We start from the raw sequence: 15989 nt of genomic DNA, 5'->3' as shown, positions 1-15989 counted from the left end.
TCATCTTATCTTGGCCAAAGGTCTGTGTCGAAGAAAAAAATCAACTGATAGTCAATCTAAGAAAGAAATGGAAGATTTTATTCAAGCCAACCTGAGGATTATAATGCAGGAAGCAGTCTCTCAGAAAGCTCTGAGGACTGCTCTGCCCGTTAGAGGTCAAAGCACAGGTATATAAGTTTTTGAGACAAAGGGTTCTACATCAAAAGACATACTGACAGTGGACACAATCAGATCTGCACATACGAAGCGGGTCATCATGACCCCTTATAAGATTAAGAAGGAAAACATTCTCCTAGGGCTTCCCTGGTGGTGCAGTGGTTAAGAATCCGCCTGCCAATGCAGGGGACATGGGTTCCAGCTCTGGTCCAAGAAGATCTCACATGCCGTGGAGCAACTAAGCCCGTGCGCCACAACTACTGAGCCTGTGCTCTGGAGCCCGCGAACCACAACTGCTGAGCCCACGTGCCACAGCTACTGAAGCCTGCACACCTAGAGCCCGTACTCCACAATGAGAAGCCACCGCAATGAGAAGGCCGCACACCGCAATGAAGAGTAGCCCCCGCTCACCACAACTAGAGAAAGCCTGTGCACAGCAACGAAGACCCAATGCAGCCCCAAAAAAAAAAAAAAAAAAAATCTCCTAAGGAGGTCTGGGTAATGCAGAGGCACAACACACACTAAAGGGGAAGGAAGAGGCCCAAAGAGGCAGAGAAATTTTTTAAATAAAATATGAATTTTGTCCCATCACTGAAATGCCCTGTAATCAATGGGCACAATCTGGCAACAAGAAGCAGAAATGCTGAGCAACTGTGCCTGAAGCTGGCAGATGTGGGAGTGGTGTCCGGCCCCTGGCCACTCAGTGGCTGATAGCATCTTTGTGACTGCCATTACCCCAAAGCTTTCCTGAGAGGAAGCTTCTGGTTCCATGGGAAGTTTCATAAACTGATGCCAGGATTTAAGTTCTCAGAACCAGGACAAATTGCAGTCTCCTCAACTCGTGAAAACAGCTCTCTCCACCTCATGGGGTTATAGTGAGGATCAAATAAAATAACAGCTGTGAAAGCGTGGCATAGTCACTAAAGCCCATCCAAATGGGAGGGGCAATCGTGAAAAACAGGAAGGAGGAGAATAATGGAATTCTGATGCCAACAAGGACAAAACCCTCTGAGGCCTTAGGGTTGGGTGGTTTGCTTAAGGTGCAAAAGCAGCAAAATCTGATCTTGTAACTGTAAGAATTGTGTGACAGGGTTAACTCTGAAAGCCTCCTCCAACATCACTAGCTGGAGTTTAGGCTGAACCCCACGATCTAATGAAAATCCTGATTTAATCATCTGTCACTGAGACCAAGGCCATATCTACTGCCCCATGGAATGCATGAAAACTCCATGCCAGCCTGACCCATTAAGAATAGGGATGAGGGACTTCCCTGGTGGCACATTGGTTGAGAGTCCGTCTGCCGATGCAGGGGACACGGGTTCGTGCCCCGGTCCGGGAAGATCCCACGTGCCGCGGAGCAGCTGGGCCCGTGAGCCGTGGCCGCTGGGCCTGCACGTCCGGAGCCTGTGCTCCACAACGGGAGGGGCCGCAACAGTGAGAGGCCCACGTACCGCAAAAAAAAAAAAAAAAAAAAAAAAAAAGAATAAGGATGAGGGTAGAGTTAGGAGAAGCTTCTCAGATGTGGAGATTGAGTCTTTTTTTTTTTCATTTTATTGAAGTATAGCTGATTTACAATGCTGTGCCAATCTCTGCTGTACAGCGAAGTGACTGTTATACACATATATACATTCATTTTTATATTGTTTTCCCTTATGGTCTATTACAGGATATTGAATATAGTTCCCTGTGCCATGCGATAGGACCTTGTTTATCCATTCTGAATGTAATAGTTTGCATCTACCAGCCCCAAACTCCCAGTCCATCCCTCTCTCTCCACTTCCTCCCCCTTGGCAACCACAAGTCTGTTTTCCATGTCTGTGAGTCTATTTCTGTTTTGTAGATAGGTTCGTTTGTGCCATATTTTAGATTCCACATGTAAGTGATATGATATGGTATTTGTCTTTCTCTTTCTGACTTATTTCACTTAGTATGATAATCTCTAGTTGCATCCATGTTGCTGCAAATGGTATTATTTCGTTCTTTTTTATGGCTGAGTATTCCATTGTATATATGTACCACATCTTCTTTATCCATTCATCTGTTGATGGACATTTAGCTTGTTTCCTTGTTTTGGCTATTGTGAATAGTGCTGCTGTGAACATAAGGGTGTATGTATCTTTTGAATTACAGTTTTGTCTGGGTATATTCCCAGGAATGGGATTGCTGGATCATATGGTAGTTTTATTTTTAGTTTTCTGAGGAACCTCCATACTGTTTTCCATAGTGGCTATACCAACTTACATTCCCACCAACAGTGTAGGAGGGTTCCCTTTTCTCCACACCCTCTCCAGCATTTGTTATTTGTAGACTTTTTAATGATGGCCATTCTGACCGGTGTGAGGTGATACCTCATTGTAGTTTTGATTTGCATTTCTCTAATAATTAATGATGTTGAGCATCTTTTCATGTGCCTACTGGCTGTCTGTATGTCTCCTTTGGAGAAATGTCTATTAAGGTCTTCTGCCCATTTTTCTGTTGGGTTGTTTGTTGTTTTGTTGTTGAGTTGTATGAGCTGTTTGTATATTTCAGAGATTAAGTCCTTGTTAGACAGGGAGATTGAGTCTTGAGAATTAGTGAAAGTTCACAGGTAGCTGTAGAAGAGAAGGAAGGACATTCCAGAAAGAAAGAGGTAGCTAGCTGCATGCACAGAAGTACGAAAGCAAAAAAAAAAAAAAAAAAAAGAACAGTGCTTTGGCTATGTGATATCGTGATTTATAATAAATACACATTTGCTCTTTGTCCCATTTCTGGCACAGAGCTCCTAAAACCCTTAGAATTTCCTAAGTGTTGAGAGCCATAATGGTGTCGTTTGTTATGTTAATGAGGTGACTTTTGGAAAGAACCTAAGGATAGGGGCTGACTGCCAGAGGAACCAACCATTTGATTAGAGGGTTGGAACCTTCAGTCCCACCCCTTTTGACCTCTGGGGACGGGAGAGGGGTTAGAGATTGAGTTCAATCACCAATGGCCAATGACTTAATCAATTGTTCCTATGTAATGGAGCTTCCATAAAAACCCAAAAGGAGGGACTTCCCTGGTGGTCCAGTGGTTAAGAATCCTCCTTCCAATGCAGGGGATGTGGGTTTGATCCCTGGTCAGAGAACTAAGATCCCACATGCTGCAGGGCAACTAAGCCCAGGCACTCTAGAGCTCGCGTGCCACAACTACTGAGCCTGTGTGCTCTGGAGCCTGTGCGCCACAACTAGAGAGCCCATGTGCTGCAACTACTGAGCCCACGTGCTCTGGAGCCCACGCGCTGCAACTACTGAGCCCACTCACCACAACTTGAGAGAAGCCCGCGCACCACAACGAAGGGCCCGCGCGGTGCAACAGAAGATCCCACATGCCGCAACTAAGATCCCACGTGCCACAACTAAGACCTGATGCAGCCAAATAAATAAAAATATTTAAAAAAACAAAAACCAACAGACACAGGATTTGGAGAGTTTCCTGGTTGGTGAACCAGAACACATCCACATGCAGGCCCCAAACTCCACAGAAACAGAAGTTCCTGTTTTCAGAAACTCACCCTATGTATCTCTTCATCTGCCTGTTCATTTGTATCCTTTAATAACTTCTGTGATAAACCAGTAATCTAATACGTAAACTGGTTTCCTGACTTCTGTGAGCCATTCTAGCAAATCAATCAAATCCCCAAGGAGGGGGTCGTGGGAATCTCTGATTTAGAGCCAGGGTGTCAGAAGCACAGGTAACAACTTGGACTTGGAATTGGCATCTGAAGTCATGTGAGTCTTGTGGGTCTGAGCCTTTAACCTATGAGATCTGATGCTATCTCCAGGTAGATAGTGTTGGAATTGACACCAGCTGGTGTTGGAGGATTGCTTGGTGTAGGGAAAACACTCACACATCAGAATTGAAATCAGCATCTTGAAGAGATATCTACCCTCTCATGTTCATTGCAGAATTATTCACAGCAGCCAAGATACGAAAACAACCTAAATGTCCATTGATGGGGAGTGGGTAAAGAATGTGGCATATACATATATATATACATATACAATGGAATATTATTCAGCCATTACAAAGAAGGAAATCTTGACATCTGCAACATCATGGGTGAACCTGGAGGACATTATGATAAGTGAAATAAGCCAGACACAGAAAGCCAAATACTGCATGATCTCACTTGTATGTGAATCTAATATACTCAAACTCATAGACTGTAAGAGTAGAATGATAGTTGCCAGGGGCTGGGGGGAGGGAGAAGTAGGGAAATGTTGATCAAGGGCACAAAGTTTCAGTTTTACAAGATGAATAAGTTCTGGAGATCTGATGTACAGCAATGTGAATATAGTTAACAATACTGTAGTGTATACTTGAAATTTGCTAAGAGGGTGGATCTTAAGTGTTCTTACCACCAAAAAAAAAACGGTAACTGGTAACTATGTGAGGTGATGGCTATGTTAATTAGCTTGACTGGAGGAATTATTTCACAATGTATACATATATCAAAACATCAGGGCTTCCCTGGTGGCGCAGTGGTTGAGAGTCCGCCTGCCGATGCAGGGGACACGGGTTCGTGCCCCGGTCCGGGAAGATCCCACATGCTGCAGAGCGGCTGGGCCCGTGAGCCATGGCCGCTGAGCCTGCACGTCCGGAGCCTGTGCTCCGCATCGGGAGAGGCCACAACGGTGAGAGGCCTACGTACCACAAAAAAAAAAAAAAAAAAAAAAATCAAGTCATGGCTTCCCTGGTGGTGCAGTGGTTAAGAATCCGCCTGCCAATGCAGGAGACACGGTTTCGAGCCCTGGTCCTGGAAGATCCCACATGCCGCGAAGCAACTAAGCCCGTGCGCCACAACTACTGAGCCTGCGCTCTAGAACGCGTGAGCAACAACTACTGAAACCTCTGCACCTACAGCCCATGCTCCGCAACAAGAGAAGCCACCACAATGAGAAACCCGTGCACCTCAACAAAGAGTAGCCCCCGCTCACCTCAACTAGAGAAAGCCCACACGCAGCAACAAAGACCCAACGCAGCCAAAAATAAAATAAAATAAATTTATTTTAAAAAATTCAAGTCATATACCTTAAACATATACTATTTTTATTTGTCAATTATACCTCAATAAAAATGGAGGGAAAATCAGCAATGTCAAAAAGAAAAAAAAATCTTCCATTCTTCACTCTCTTCCTTTCTTCCTCAGTGCCTTCCTTCCTTTTCTTCTTTCTTTTTTCCTTCCACAAATAAGTGTTGAGCATCTTCTCTGTATCAGGTATTGTGCCAGGCACTGGGAGTCCAACAATGGACATGCAGGTTGGCCCTTCCCCTCATGGACTTAGAGTTGGATGGAGGTCCCGTCCTTTCTGCTGATGACTTGAGGAGGCCATGCCATGTGGGTGCTGCTGAGTTTACCACTCCTGGACTGTTCAGGGTCCTCAGAATAGCTTCCTGCTCCTTCTCATATTTCCAACCTCTCCCATCATCTAACCTCTGATACATTAGTAGAATCATCGGCAGATTTTACTTCCCAGGAAACAAAGGATGGAAACTTTAAAGTCGGCTTTCTTTCCTTATGATATTTGATTGATGCACCATCTTGTAACACATTATCAGACCCCTGTTTACCTGGTTATTATGTGACCATCAGGTTAATCCTATTTTCCTGTTCTTAGTACAATTTCTGCTTTTTTCATAATTCTTTGGCTTACTTTCGTTCCCTGTATACATTCGTCCCTCATTACACTGAGGGAAATATATACTTATACTTTATACTGTTGGGGAAGTGGAAATTTCCCCTTTACCCCACTTCAGTTCCTGTGGGACTAATAATAAAACTGACACAAAACAGATTAACAGGAAAAAAAAGAAACAAATTTTAATTCATGCACTTGGAGGTGCCATAGAAATGAGACTTAAGTGGTCAAAGCAGGCAACTTTTTAGACAAAATACCAAAACAAAACAATAAATTTGTGAAGAAGTGACAGGACAAAGAAACTTATGTGTTGGCTACTCAGTTAGTGAAGAATCTAAACAGAGTTGGGCTTGGGGGAGTACATTAAAGAAGTAACAGGTTTGTCTATACAGGCCTCGTGGCCTGACTTCCTTACCTCTAGTAATAAGGGTCCTTTCTACCTCCAGATGCAGGGAGGGCACCTTTCACGTGAGAGACTGATTTCCTGCTTTCAGGGAGACCGAGGGGAGGGTTAGAGTGCCCCTCTTATGTTGGCCATTTCTTAAGTAACTTTAATTCAAAATAATCTATATGCCATTGAGGTACATTTTGAGGTGGCCTGCCCTGAGCCCCAGAAATACACGAAATGTATTTACTAAAAGAAACAAAGCGGCCAAAAATAGTAACACCTACTTTGAAAATTAATAAGAATTTAAATATATTTTATTATATTTAGCCTCATTTGGTGTTTTTTGTTTGTTTGTTTGTTTTTGTTTTTTGGCTGTGTTGGGTCTTTGTTGCTGAGCATGGGCTTTCTCTAGTTGCGGCGAGCGGGGGCTACTCGTCATTGTGGTGTGCGGGCTTCTCATTGCGGTGGCTTCTCTTGTTGCAGAGCACGGGTTCTAGGTGTGAGGGCTTCAGTAGTTGTGGCGTGCAGGTTCAGTAGTTGCAGCACGCAGGCTCTAGGTCGTGCAGGCTTCAGTAGTTGTGGCTCGCAGGCTCTAGGGCGCAGGCTCAGTAGTTGTGGTGCACGGGCTTAGTTGCTCCACGGTGTGTGGGATCTTCCCAGACCAGGGATTGAACCTGGGTCTCCTGCATTGGCAGGCGGACTCTTAACCACTGCGCCACCAGGGAAGTCCCATTTGGTGTTATAATTACCTTTTTATATGCCTCTTTAAAACTTTTCACTTTGAATCATGGACTTTAGAAATGTTATAATTAACTGTAATTATTATTCTTTTTTGATGCTCAAAAGAATCACAACACGACCGCTGAGAGCCCTGTTATATTGGCTTCAATGTCCAATCAGCACTATTTTAAATATTTTTGGAAGCATCCTTTTCTCAGATGTTACAGGCTCCTCCTTGTTTTTCCCTGTTCCAAGACATAGAATTGGCTATGCTTTTAAAGGTCTTGGCTTTTTTTAAGGAGCATAGTAGAATCCAAAATCTGGATGTTGGGTGTGCAAATCAATTTGGTAGTGAATAAAGCTGTTTCCAGGTGACAAACCTGAAGAATATCTTTCTTTCTAAGTCCACATCAGTTTGCATTAAATCTTTCCACTTTTATCCAACTCTTATTTATTCTAATATAAAAATAGTTATTTAATATACCTTCTGCTTCCTTAATTTTTAACCCCACACCAAATCTATGATTATAATCTCTTCTCTTTTATCATCTTTATTTGAATCATCTATCACCATTCAGAAGTCTCTTCATTGATGCAAATTTGTTTGCATTCTTTTTCTGGTCCAGAACAAATTTAGTGCTCAGCTGTAAGAAAGATTTTCTTAGCTGTTAACATCTATACCTTGGCTATTTATAAATGACCTGTGTTCTGTTTCAATTTTAATCCTTTTTTGGGAAGAATCTAGATATAAATATGAAACAAATGAACAGCTTAGTGTTGTAATCAAACAAAACTTGGTAGCAAAGCAAATCTGATACATATTTCATGAGTTGCTATTGTGATAATAAGATAATTAAGCATGTATGGAAAAGTTTGCATAAATGGTGGTAAGTATACACCTGAAGATAGTATGTCAAAGGTTAGATGGTAGGAGAGGTAGGGGAAGATTGGAAGTATGAAAAGGAGCAGGAAGCTATTCTGAGGACCCTGAACAGTCCTGGAATGGTGCTCAGCAGCACCCACATGGCATGGCCTCCTCGTCATCAGCAGAAAGGACAGGACCTCCACCCAATTCTAAGTCATGGAGGGACGGGCCTACCCGCATGTTCATTGCTGGACTCCAAGTGACTGGCACAACACCTGATACAGAGAAGATGCTCAACACTTATTTGCGGAAGGAAGAAAGAAAGGAAGGAAGGCATGGAGGAAGAAAAGAAGGGAGTGAATGCTTAATATATAAGGCACGTTTATATTTCCAATCATTCCAAACAACTGTGTAAATACATAACAAAGGCAGTACAACCAATTATATAATACCAGCATACTTCAGAGATACTGTGGGTTCAGTTCCAGCCACAATAAAGCATATATTGCAATAAAGCGAGTCACATGAATTTTTTGGTTCCCCAGTGCATAGAAAAGTTATGTTCACACTATATTGTAGTCTATTAAGTGTGCAATAATAGCATTGTCTATAAAACCAATGTACCTACCTTCATTACAAAATATTTTATTGCTAAAAAATGCTAACCATCACCTGAACCTTCAGTGAGTCATAATTTTTATGCAATAGTAATATCAAAGATCACTGTCCACAGCTTACCATAAAAAATATAAGAATGAAAAAGTTTGAAATATTGGGAGAATTATTGAAATGTGACACAGAGATGTGAAGTGAGCAAATGCTGTGGGGAAAATGGTGCCAATAGACTTGTTCAACGTAAGGTCGCCACAAACCTTCAATTGATAAAAAGCACAGTATCTGTGAAGTGCAATAAGCAAAGCACAATAAAATGAGGTATGCCTGTACTAACTAAGCAAACCTATAAAATACATAATTTCAGGAAATCCCCCATGAAAGGTATAGGCATGACAAATGTCACTGATGGAGCAAGTAAAGTGTAATGATTCAAAGGGACCCAGCCTCCACAGGGTGTATGATTCCATTTGTATGAAATGTCCAGAATAGGCAAATCCATAGAGACAGAAAATAGATTGATGGTTGTCTGGGGCTTAGAGGAGGGGGGAAATGGGGAGTGACTCCTAATGGGTTTCCCACTGGAATGATGAAAATGCTCTAAAATTGGTTGAGTGATGGTCGCATAACTCTATGAGTATACTAAAAGCTATTGAATTGTATACTTTAAATGGTGAATGGTATGGTATGTAAATTTTATCACAATAAAGCTGTTATAAAAGGGGGTAGGGCAGCCTGATGCATGCCAGCTCAAGGTTAGAAGGTGCCACCAAATCCCCTGCTCCAGCCAAGAATCAATTATAAATAACCCCAACCTACATAAATAACCTACAACCGTGGCCAGTATGAAATGGTATTATTTTAATTTGGGGTCTAGTAAAATCACTGTAACATAGAAAAGTATCAAAATAAATATTACTTCTACAGATAAGTATAGAAGTAATGAAAAAGAAATTAAATCCGTGGTTTTAATAGTTTGAAGTTCGACTTAAATGTGGTTATAGGCTTTGTGATTGTTTTATTTTCATGATTCTGCCTGCTATTTGGGGTGTTGGGATGTTTCAGTGTTTGAGAAATCAGTCGTATTGGATTTGTGATTATAACTTGGATTGTTTAAGGGAATTTAAGTAAGTGATGAGGTGATCATTATCATGGACTTCTCAGCGCTCATTCCACTCTGAGATAATTAATAAAAGCCAACGGGCAGTCCCATTCTCCTTGCCAGTGATTGGTTTAGGAACAGGCATGTGATACAACTCTGGCCAATGAGATGGGAGTTAAAGTCCATGTGGGGCTTCTGAGAGAGGTTTCCACAGTCCCAAAAAAGGGAAATAAAAGTCCCACTTTCTCTGAATTGTTGTGTCTGGATATGATAATGTCATTGCTGCAGCCACACTGCTACAAGCCTGAGGCTTCTACCAGGACACAGAGAAAGGCAGAACCAAGAGAATCATAATAAAGTGGAGCTGCAGCCTGGGCACATCATGCCCACAACCCATCCCACCTCAGAGCTTCATGTCATGTAAGATAATACAATTTCTTATCGTTTAAGCCATTTTGAGTCAGGGCTATCTTTTATTTTCACCCAAAAGAAACATTTTATAATGGGATTTAAATGTAAAACTGTAGTTTAAGAAACTTTAAAAAATGTATTACTTTTAAAAATAAACAAATGGGACCTAATGAAACTTAAAAGCTTTTGCACAGCAAAGGAAACCATAAACAAGATGAAAAGACAACCCTCAGAATAGGAGAAAATATTTGCAAATGAAGCAACTGACAAAGGATTAATCTTCAAAATTTAAAAGCAACTCATGAAGCTCAATATCAAAGAAACAAACAACCCAATCCCAAAATGGACAGAAGACCTAAATAGACATTTCTCCAAAGAAGATACACAGATTGCCAACAAACACATGAAAAGATGCTCAACATCACGAATCATTAGAGAAATGCAAATCAAAACTACAATGAGGTATCACCTCACACCAGTCAGAATGGCCATCATCAAAAAATCTACAAACAATAAATGCTGGAGAGGGTGTGGAGAAAAAGGAACCCTCTTACACTGTTGCTGGGAATGTAAAGTGATACAGCCACTATGGAGAACGGTATGGAGGTTCCTTAAAAAACTAAAAATAGAACTACCATATGACCCAGCAATCCCACTACTGGGCATATACTCTGAGAAAACCATAATTCAAAAAGAGTCATGTACCACAATGTTCACTGCAGCTCTATTTACAGTAGCCAGGACATAGAAGCAACCTAAGTGTCCATCGACAGATGAATGGATAAAGAAGATGTGGCACATATATACAATGGAATATTACTCAGCCATAAAAAGAAACAAAATTGAGTTATATGTAGTGAGGTGGATGGACCTAGAGTCTGTCATACAGAGTGAAGCAAGTCAGAAAGAGAACGACAAATACCTTAGGCTAACACATGTATATGGAATCTAAAAAAAAAAAAAAGTTCTGAAGAACCTAGGGGCAGGATAGGAATAAAGATGCAGACGTAGAAAATGGACTTGAGAACATGGGGAGGGGGAAGGGTAAGCTGGGACAAAGTGAGAGCGTGGCATGGACATATATGCATAACCAAATGTAAAATAGCTAGCTAGTGGGAAGCAGCCGCATAGCACAGGGAGATCAGCTCGGTGCTTTGTGTCCACCTAGAGGAGTGGGATAGGGAGGGTGGGAGGGAGATGCAAGAGGGAGGAGATATGGGGATATATGTATATGTATAGCTGATTCACTTTGTTATACGGCAGAAACTAACACACCATTGTAAAGCAATTATACTCCAATAAAGATGTTAAAGAAAAAATAAAGTAAAATGAAACCCTCCCCCAAAATATTTATTAGTTTTGTTTGTTTATTAGGCATATAAATTGGATAAATTGAGCATCAGTTATACCGGAAGTTGTAGAGAATGTTCCTCTGCACAGACAGAACCCCCTGGACTTTGAACAACCTAGAAACAGTGTGGTGAGGCAAATTTCAAACAGGGGTTCATGCCATTGATCCTCATATGAGAACCTACCAGTAACATGACACGTGTCTTCAACTGTGGCATTTATTATAAACTCAGGGAAGACATAGCTGCAAGAATCACAAACACTGATTTATGCTGGGATCACAACTGACTTCTGCTGGTATCTGTAGAAATTACAAACACTGGTTTCTGGTGTAGGAAGAGAGGTTAGAGTGTCCAAAGGAACAGATCACTAGCAGCTGTGCTATCAGTGACCTAAGGGGGCTTCACAGGCCAGGAGCCCCCAGTTTAAATGCCTTCAAGGCCCAGGCAGGATCCATACATGAAGGAAAATGAGCGGGAATGAAGCAGTAGGAAACGGTGCTCCCGTCTACAGGGAGCCTCTCCGCTCAGGCCCAGGTGATGCTACTGTGAGGAAATGCAGCTTCAGTGTTGCCAGATCTTCCCTTTTTCAAGAGAAGCCAAAAAACTGGATCATGTGAATCTTGTGGAGTTTTAGATTAGGGCAACCAATTCAACTGAAAGAACAAAAACAAAACACTGCGGGGCCTAACAGCACACATCTACGGTCTGTCTGTGGTCCACAGGCGGCCAGTTTGCAGCTCGGCCCACAACTTTAGAGTACATCCATAGGGTAGACATATGTGGAAGTCTGCAAACATTTTCTTCCCACAGGAGCTTCTCAGACACTGAGACCTGGGGCTATATAGCTGAAAAGACGTAATTCATAGTAATAGCCCAGTAAGAAGGATTAGCTGCAAAACGCACACGCATAGTTAAACAAAATAATCTGCTGCATGGGGCTGGTTGGTGTCCTCTGCTTAAATCTCAAAGACAAAGACAATTTTTATTTCAATCCTTGTCAGAGCCAAGTTGCTATTTGTGATTAGCTATCAGCATGGTCAGTCCTACTAAATTGCTTTGCTGTCTTCCCAGGCTTTAAAAATTAGGATTCGTCATTCATCTGTAACCAAAAAATTAAAAGAGAGGGAGAGAGACTGAGACCACTGGTCCAAACGAGACATGAGTCCCAAGAGAGTCTTTTCACACCTCTCTGGAGCTTCCCAGCAAAGCCCAGCACAAGTTTCTGGTCTGCAGGAGTCACACAACAAATATTCCCTGGTTTCTTGTAGATAAGAGTAAACCCAAGGCCTGTGGATGCCTCTGACTCACAGAAAAATCTGCTCATTTTCATGGGTCTGTTTGTGTGTCATCTTTTAAAAATTGTGATATGACACATGGTAGCAGAAGGAACTTAGGCTAGATATTAAGAACAATTTCCTGACTAACAGACTGTGTAATATTACAGCACATTACAAATGAGGAAGTGGAGGCTCCATCTATGCAGGAGTTTTCCGCTAGGGTAAACGCCTGATTCTGTTGGTCAGATGCTATCACTGGTGAGGTGGGAAGGTGGCATTTGTACAATGTGTCCTCGCCAGCCTGCTCTTCACTCTTAACAAGAGCTGCCATTTACAAAGGGTCAACCTGCTCACTGTCCTAGGTCCTTTATCTTATCAAATCCTCATAGAAACCCAGTAAGAAAGATTATCCCCATTTTACAGATGAGGACACTGAAACCTCAGAGAAATGAAATAACTTGCTCAACTTCATCCTGTTAATAAATGGCAGAACTAGGATTAGAACTCACCTCTGTGTAGCTTCCAAGTCTGGGCCCTTTCTCTAAGGCTGTGCTGCTGCAGATGCCTGGGCAGAACACCTGTGGCTACCTGTGGGGAAGAGAGACCAAACAGCAGGTTCAGGCAAGGAGAGTGTTACGCAAAAAAGTTGTGAGAACACTGCTGAGGCCCGAAGAGGAAGCCAGTGTCAGGAAGAGAGATAAAATGCCAACTGGGGAAGTGACAGAGACATGGAGGGGAGGTAAGGTCAAGGGATATCCTTCCAGAAATGAATCTGCACTGACTTGGACGGTCCAGGAAATGAAGATGGAGAACAGGGAGTTCCTTTTAAGCAACACCCAGCCTGTGTTCTCAAGCCCGCCAAGCAGCAGGCTGGGTGCTGCTGACCCGCCCAGATCAGATTTTCCTTTGGCGACTCCTGACCTGCTAACAGTGCCCTTGGACAATTCTCATTCCCACTCCCCCGCCCATCAGCAATTTTCTTTGATATACAGGAGCTAAAACAGTTTCCAACAATGACTCTGCAACTTAGTCAAGTGCTTATGTCCACGTTCACAATACCTATAATCATGTAATTTTCCTTCTCTAAAAAACTGTCCCAGGGCTTCCCTGGTGGCGCAGTGGTTGAGAGTCCACCTGCCGATGCAGGGGATACGGGTTCGTGCCCCGGTCTGGGAAGATCCCACATGCCGCGGAGCGGCTGGGCCCGTGAGCCATGGCCGCTGAGCCTGCGCGTCCGGAGCCTGTGCTCTGCAACGGGAGTGGCCACAACAGTGAGAGGCCCGCGTACCGCAAAAAAAAAAAAAAAAAAACTGTCCCTGTTGTTTCTGCCCTGTTAGGGCCCAGGTTTCTGGATTAGGATTATTGCTACCACAAAAGAGAGGGCAGGTTGAAAATTAGTGGGTCCCTACAGCCTCCATATATTTATATGTTAAGCCATATCGCCTTTCCTACTTAACACTTGTGGCTGAAGAGTTAGTGTTTTTATTGCAAAATCAGCCAAAAAAGCAGGTCCAGGCCAACTTTGGAGCCACAGTCAGCTGTAGACTATTTCAAGAGGTGACTTGGGTCCTTCATCCTCTCTCTTAAGAGTTCATTTCCTAAACTCCAGTATGGCCCCAGTAGCTCCAGTCTCTGTTCAGATAGGAAATCTAAGGAAATGAATACAACTGCAGAGACACAGAACAGATTCCCTGGGCTGGTCTTCCAGCTGCTCAACTAGATCTGATATCCAGTTCCCTTAATTAAACTCAAAACTTCCTGGACGCTCAGGCCTCAAGAAGCAGGAGGGAACCCCAAACCTGTCCTGCTGGTCAGTGCCTTCGGGAAATTCTTTCATTCAGTCTGTACTTTCCTGAAGCTCACCCTGCTAACAGTGAGGGCAGGAAGAGAAAAATAAACCAGAAATCAAATAAGTCAACAAATATACAAACCAGAAGGACTTTTCTTTTCTCTGAATGGCCTTTGGTTGGCCATGTCAACAAATCAATGCAAGGACACACCTTCCTGAAATTATTTCTCACCCTAACTCTAACCCACTATGAAAAAAGCTAGAGCTGACTTACCTATGACTGCATTGAAAGTGTAAAGTTCTCCCAGGCCTTCAAGAGTTTGGCCTAGGGATTAGCACCATTCTGGGGAACGCTTTGGATTTTAGGCTCATTCGGTTACTCTGTAATCAATTTTTGAGTACTTCTTATTTTCTGGGTGCTGAGTTAGAAGTGGTGAAATGGCCCAGAGATGACTAGGACACAAACCCTGCTCCCTAACTGCTCAGGGTAGAGTAGGGGAGATAAAGCATGAACTTGATGCTTCCTTGATGCTGTAATTAAAGGAAGAGAGTGCTTCATGCCACAAGAGAGAGAGAACGAAGAATAATCATCATTTATATTTGAATGGGACTTTCTGGGGTCAGTTTCCTTATATTATCTCATTTGATCCTCGACATACTTGTGATGGACATCTGCCGTTATTCTTATTCAGCATCCTTTCCCCCTTCTGGTAAGTGTACCCTAACTTCTCAGTGAAGAATCTCCACCCACCCACTCTGATCCTGTGTGCTGCTGCCAGGGCTGCACCCAGGGTCTGAGGCAGAACAAGTATCCTGGGCCGCAGCCAACCCAAGCGTCAAGTTCTCCTGGCCATAGTGACCACCTCAGGGATGGGAACGTGACCCACTGAGAGCAATGAAAATTCATTGGTACTTTTTTTTTTTTTTTGGCCACACCGCACAGATTGCAGGATCTTTTTTTTTTTTTTTCCCTTTCCTGAGGTACGCAGGCCTCTCACTGCTGCGGCATCTCCCGTTGCGGAGCACAGGCTCCGGACGCACAGGCTCAGCGGCCATGGCCCACAGGCCCAGCCGCTCCGCGGCATGCGGGATCCTCCTGGACCGGGGCACGAACCCGTGTCCCCTGCATCGGCAGGTGGACTCCCAGCCACCGCGCCACCAGGGAAGCCCAGATTGCAGGATCTTAATTCCCTTGACCAGGGATCCAACTCGGGAACCTCGGCAGTGAAAGTGAAAGCGCGGAGTCCTAACCACTGGGCCGCCAGGGAATTCCCTAGTTGGGACTTCTGAGAAAGAGATTCTCAAGTTTGTCTGCTGGACTTGAAGCATGAAGACTGTGGGTTCTGGAAATGCTTGCCACTCTTTGAACCTGAGCCTGAAGGTGACAGAGCAAAAAGCAGAACTGAAAGAAGGAAAGATACAGAGGCTTGATTATATCATTTGAGCTTTTTTTTTTTTTTTTGCGGTACGCGGGCCTCTCACTGTTGTGGCCTCTCCTGTTGCGGAGCACAGGCTCCAGACGCACAGGCTCAGCAGCCGTGGCTCATGGGCCCAGCCGCACAGGCTCAGCAGCCGTGGCTCATGGGCCCAGCCGCTCCGCGGCATGTGGGATCTTCCCGGACTGGGGAACGAACCCGTGTCCCCTGCATCGGCAGGTGGA

The sequence above is a fragment of the Hyperoodon ampullatus genome, assembly GCF_949752795.1.
Source record: "Hyperoodon ampullatus genome assembly, chromosome: 7".
Taxonomy (NCBI): domain Eukaryota; kingdom Metazoa; phylum Chordata; class Mammalia; order Artiodactyla; family Ziphiidae; genus Hyperoodon; species Hyperoodon ampullatus.
Note: the sequence above shows the minus strand (reverse complement) of the source record.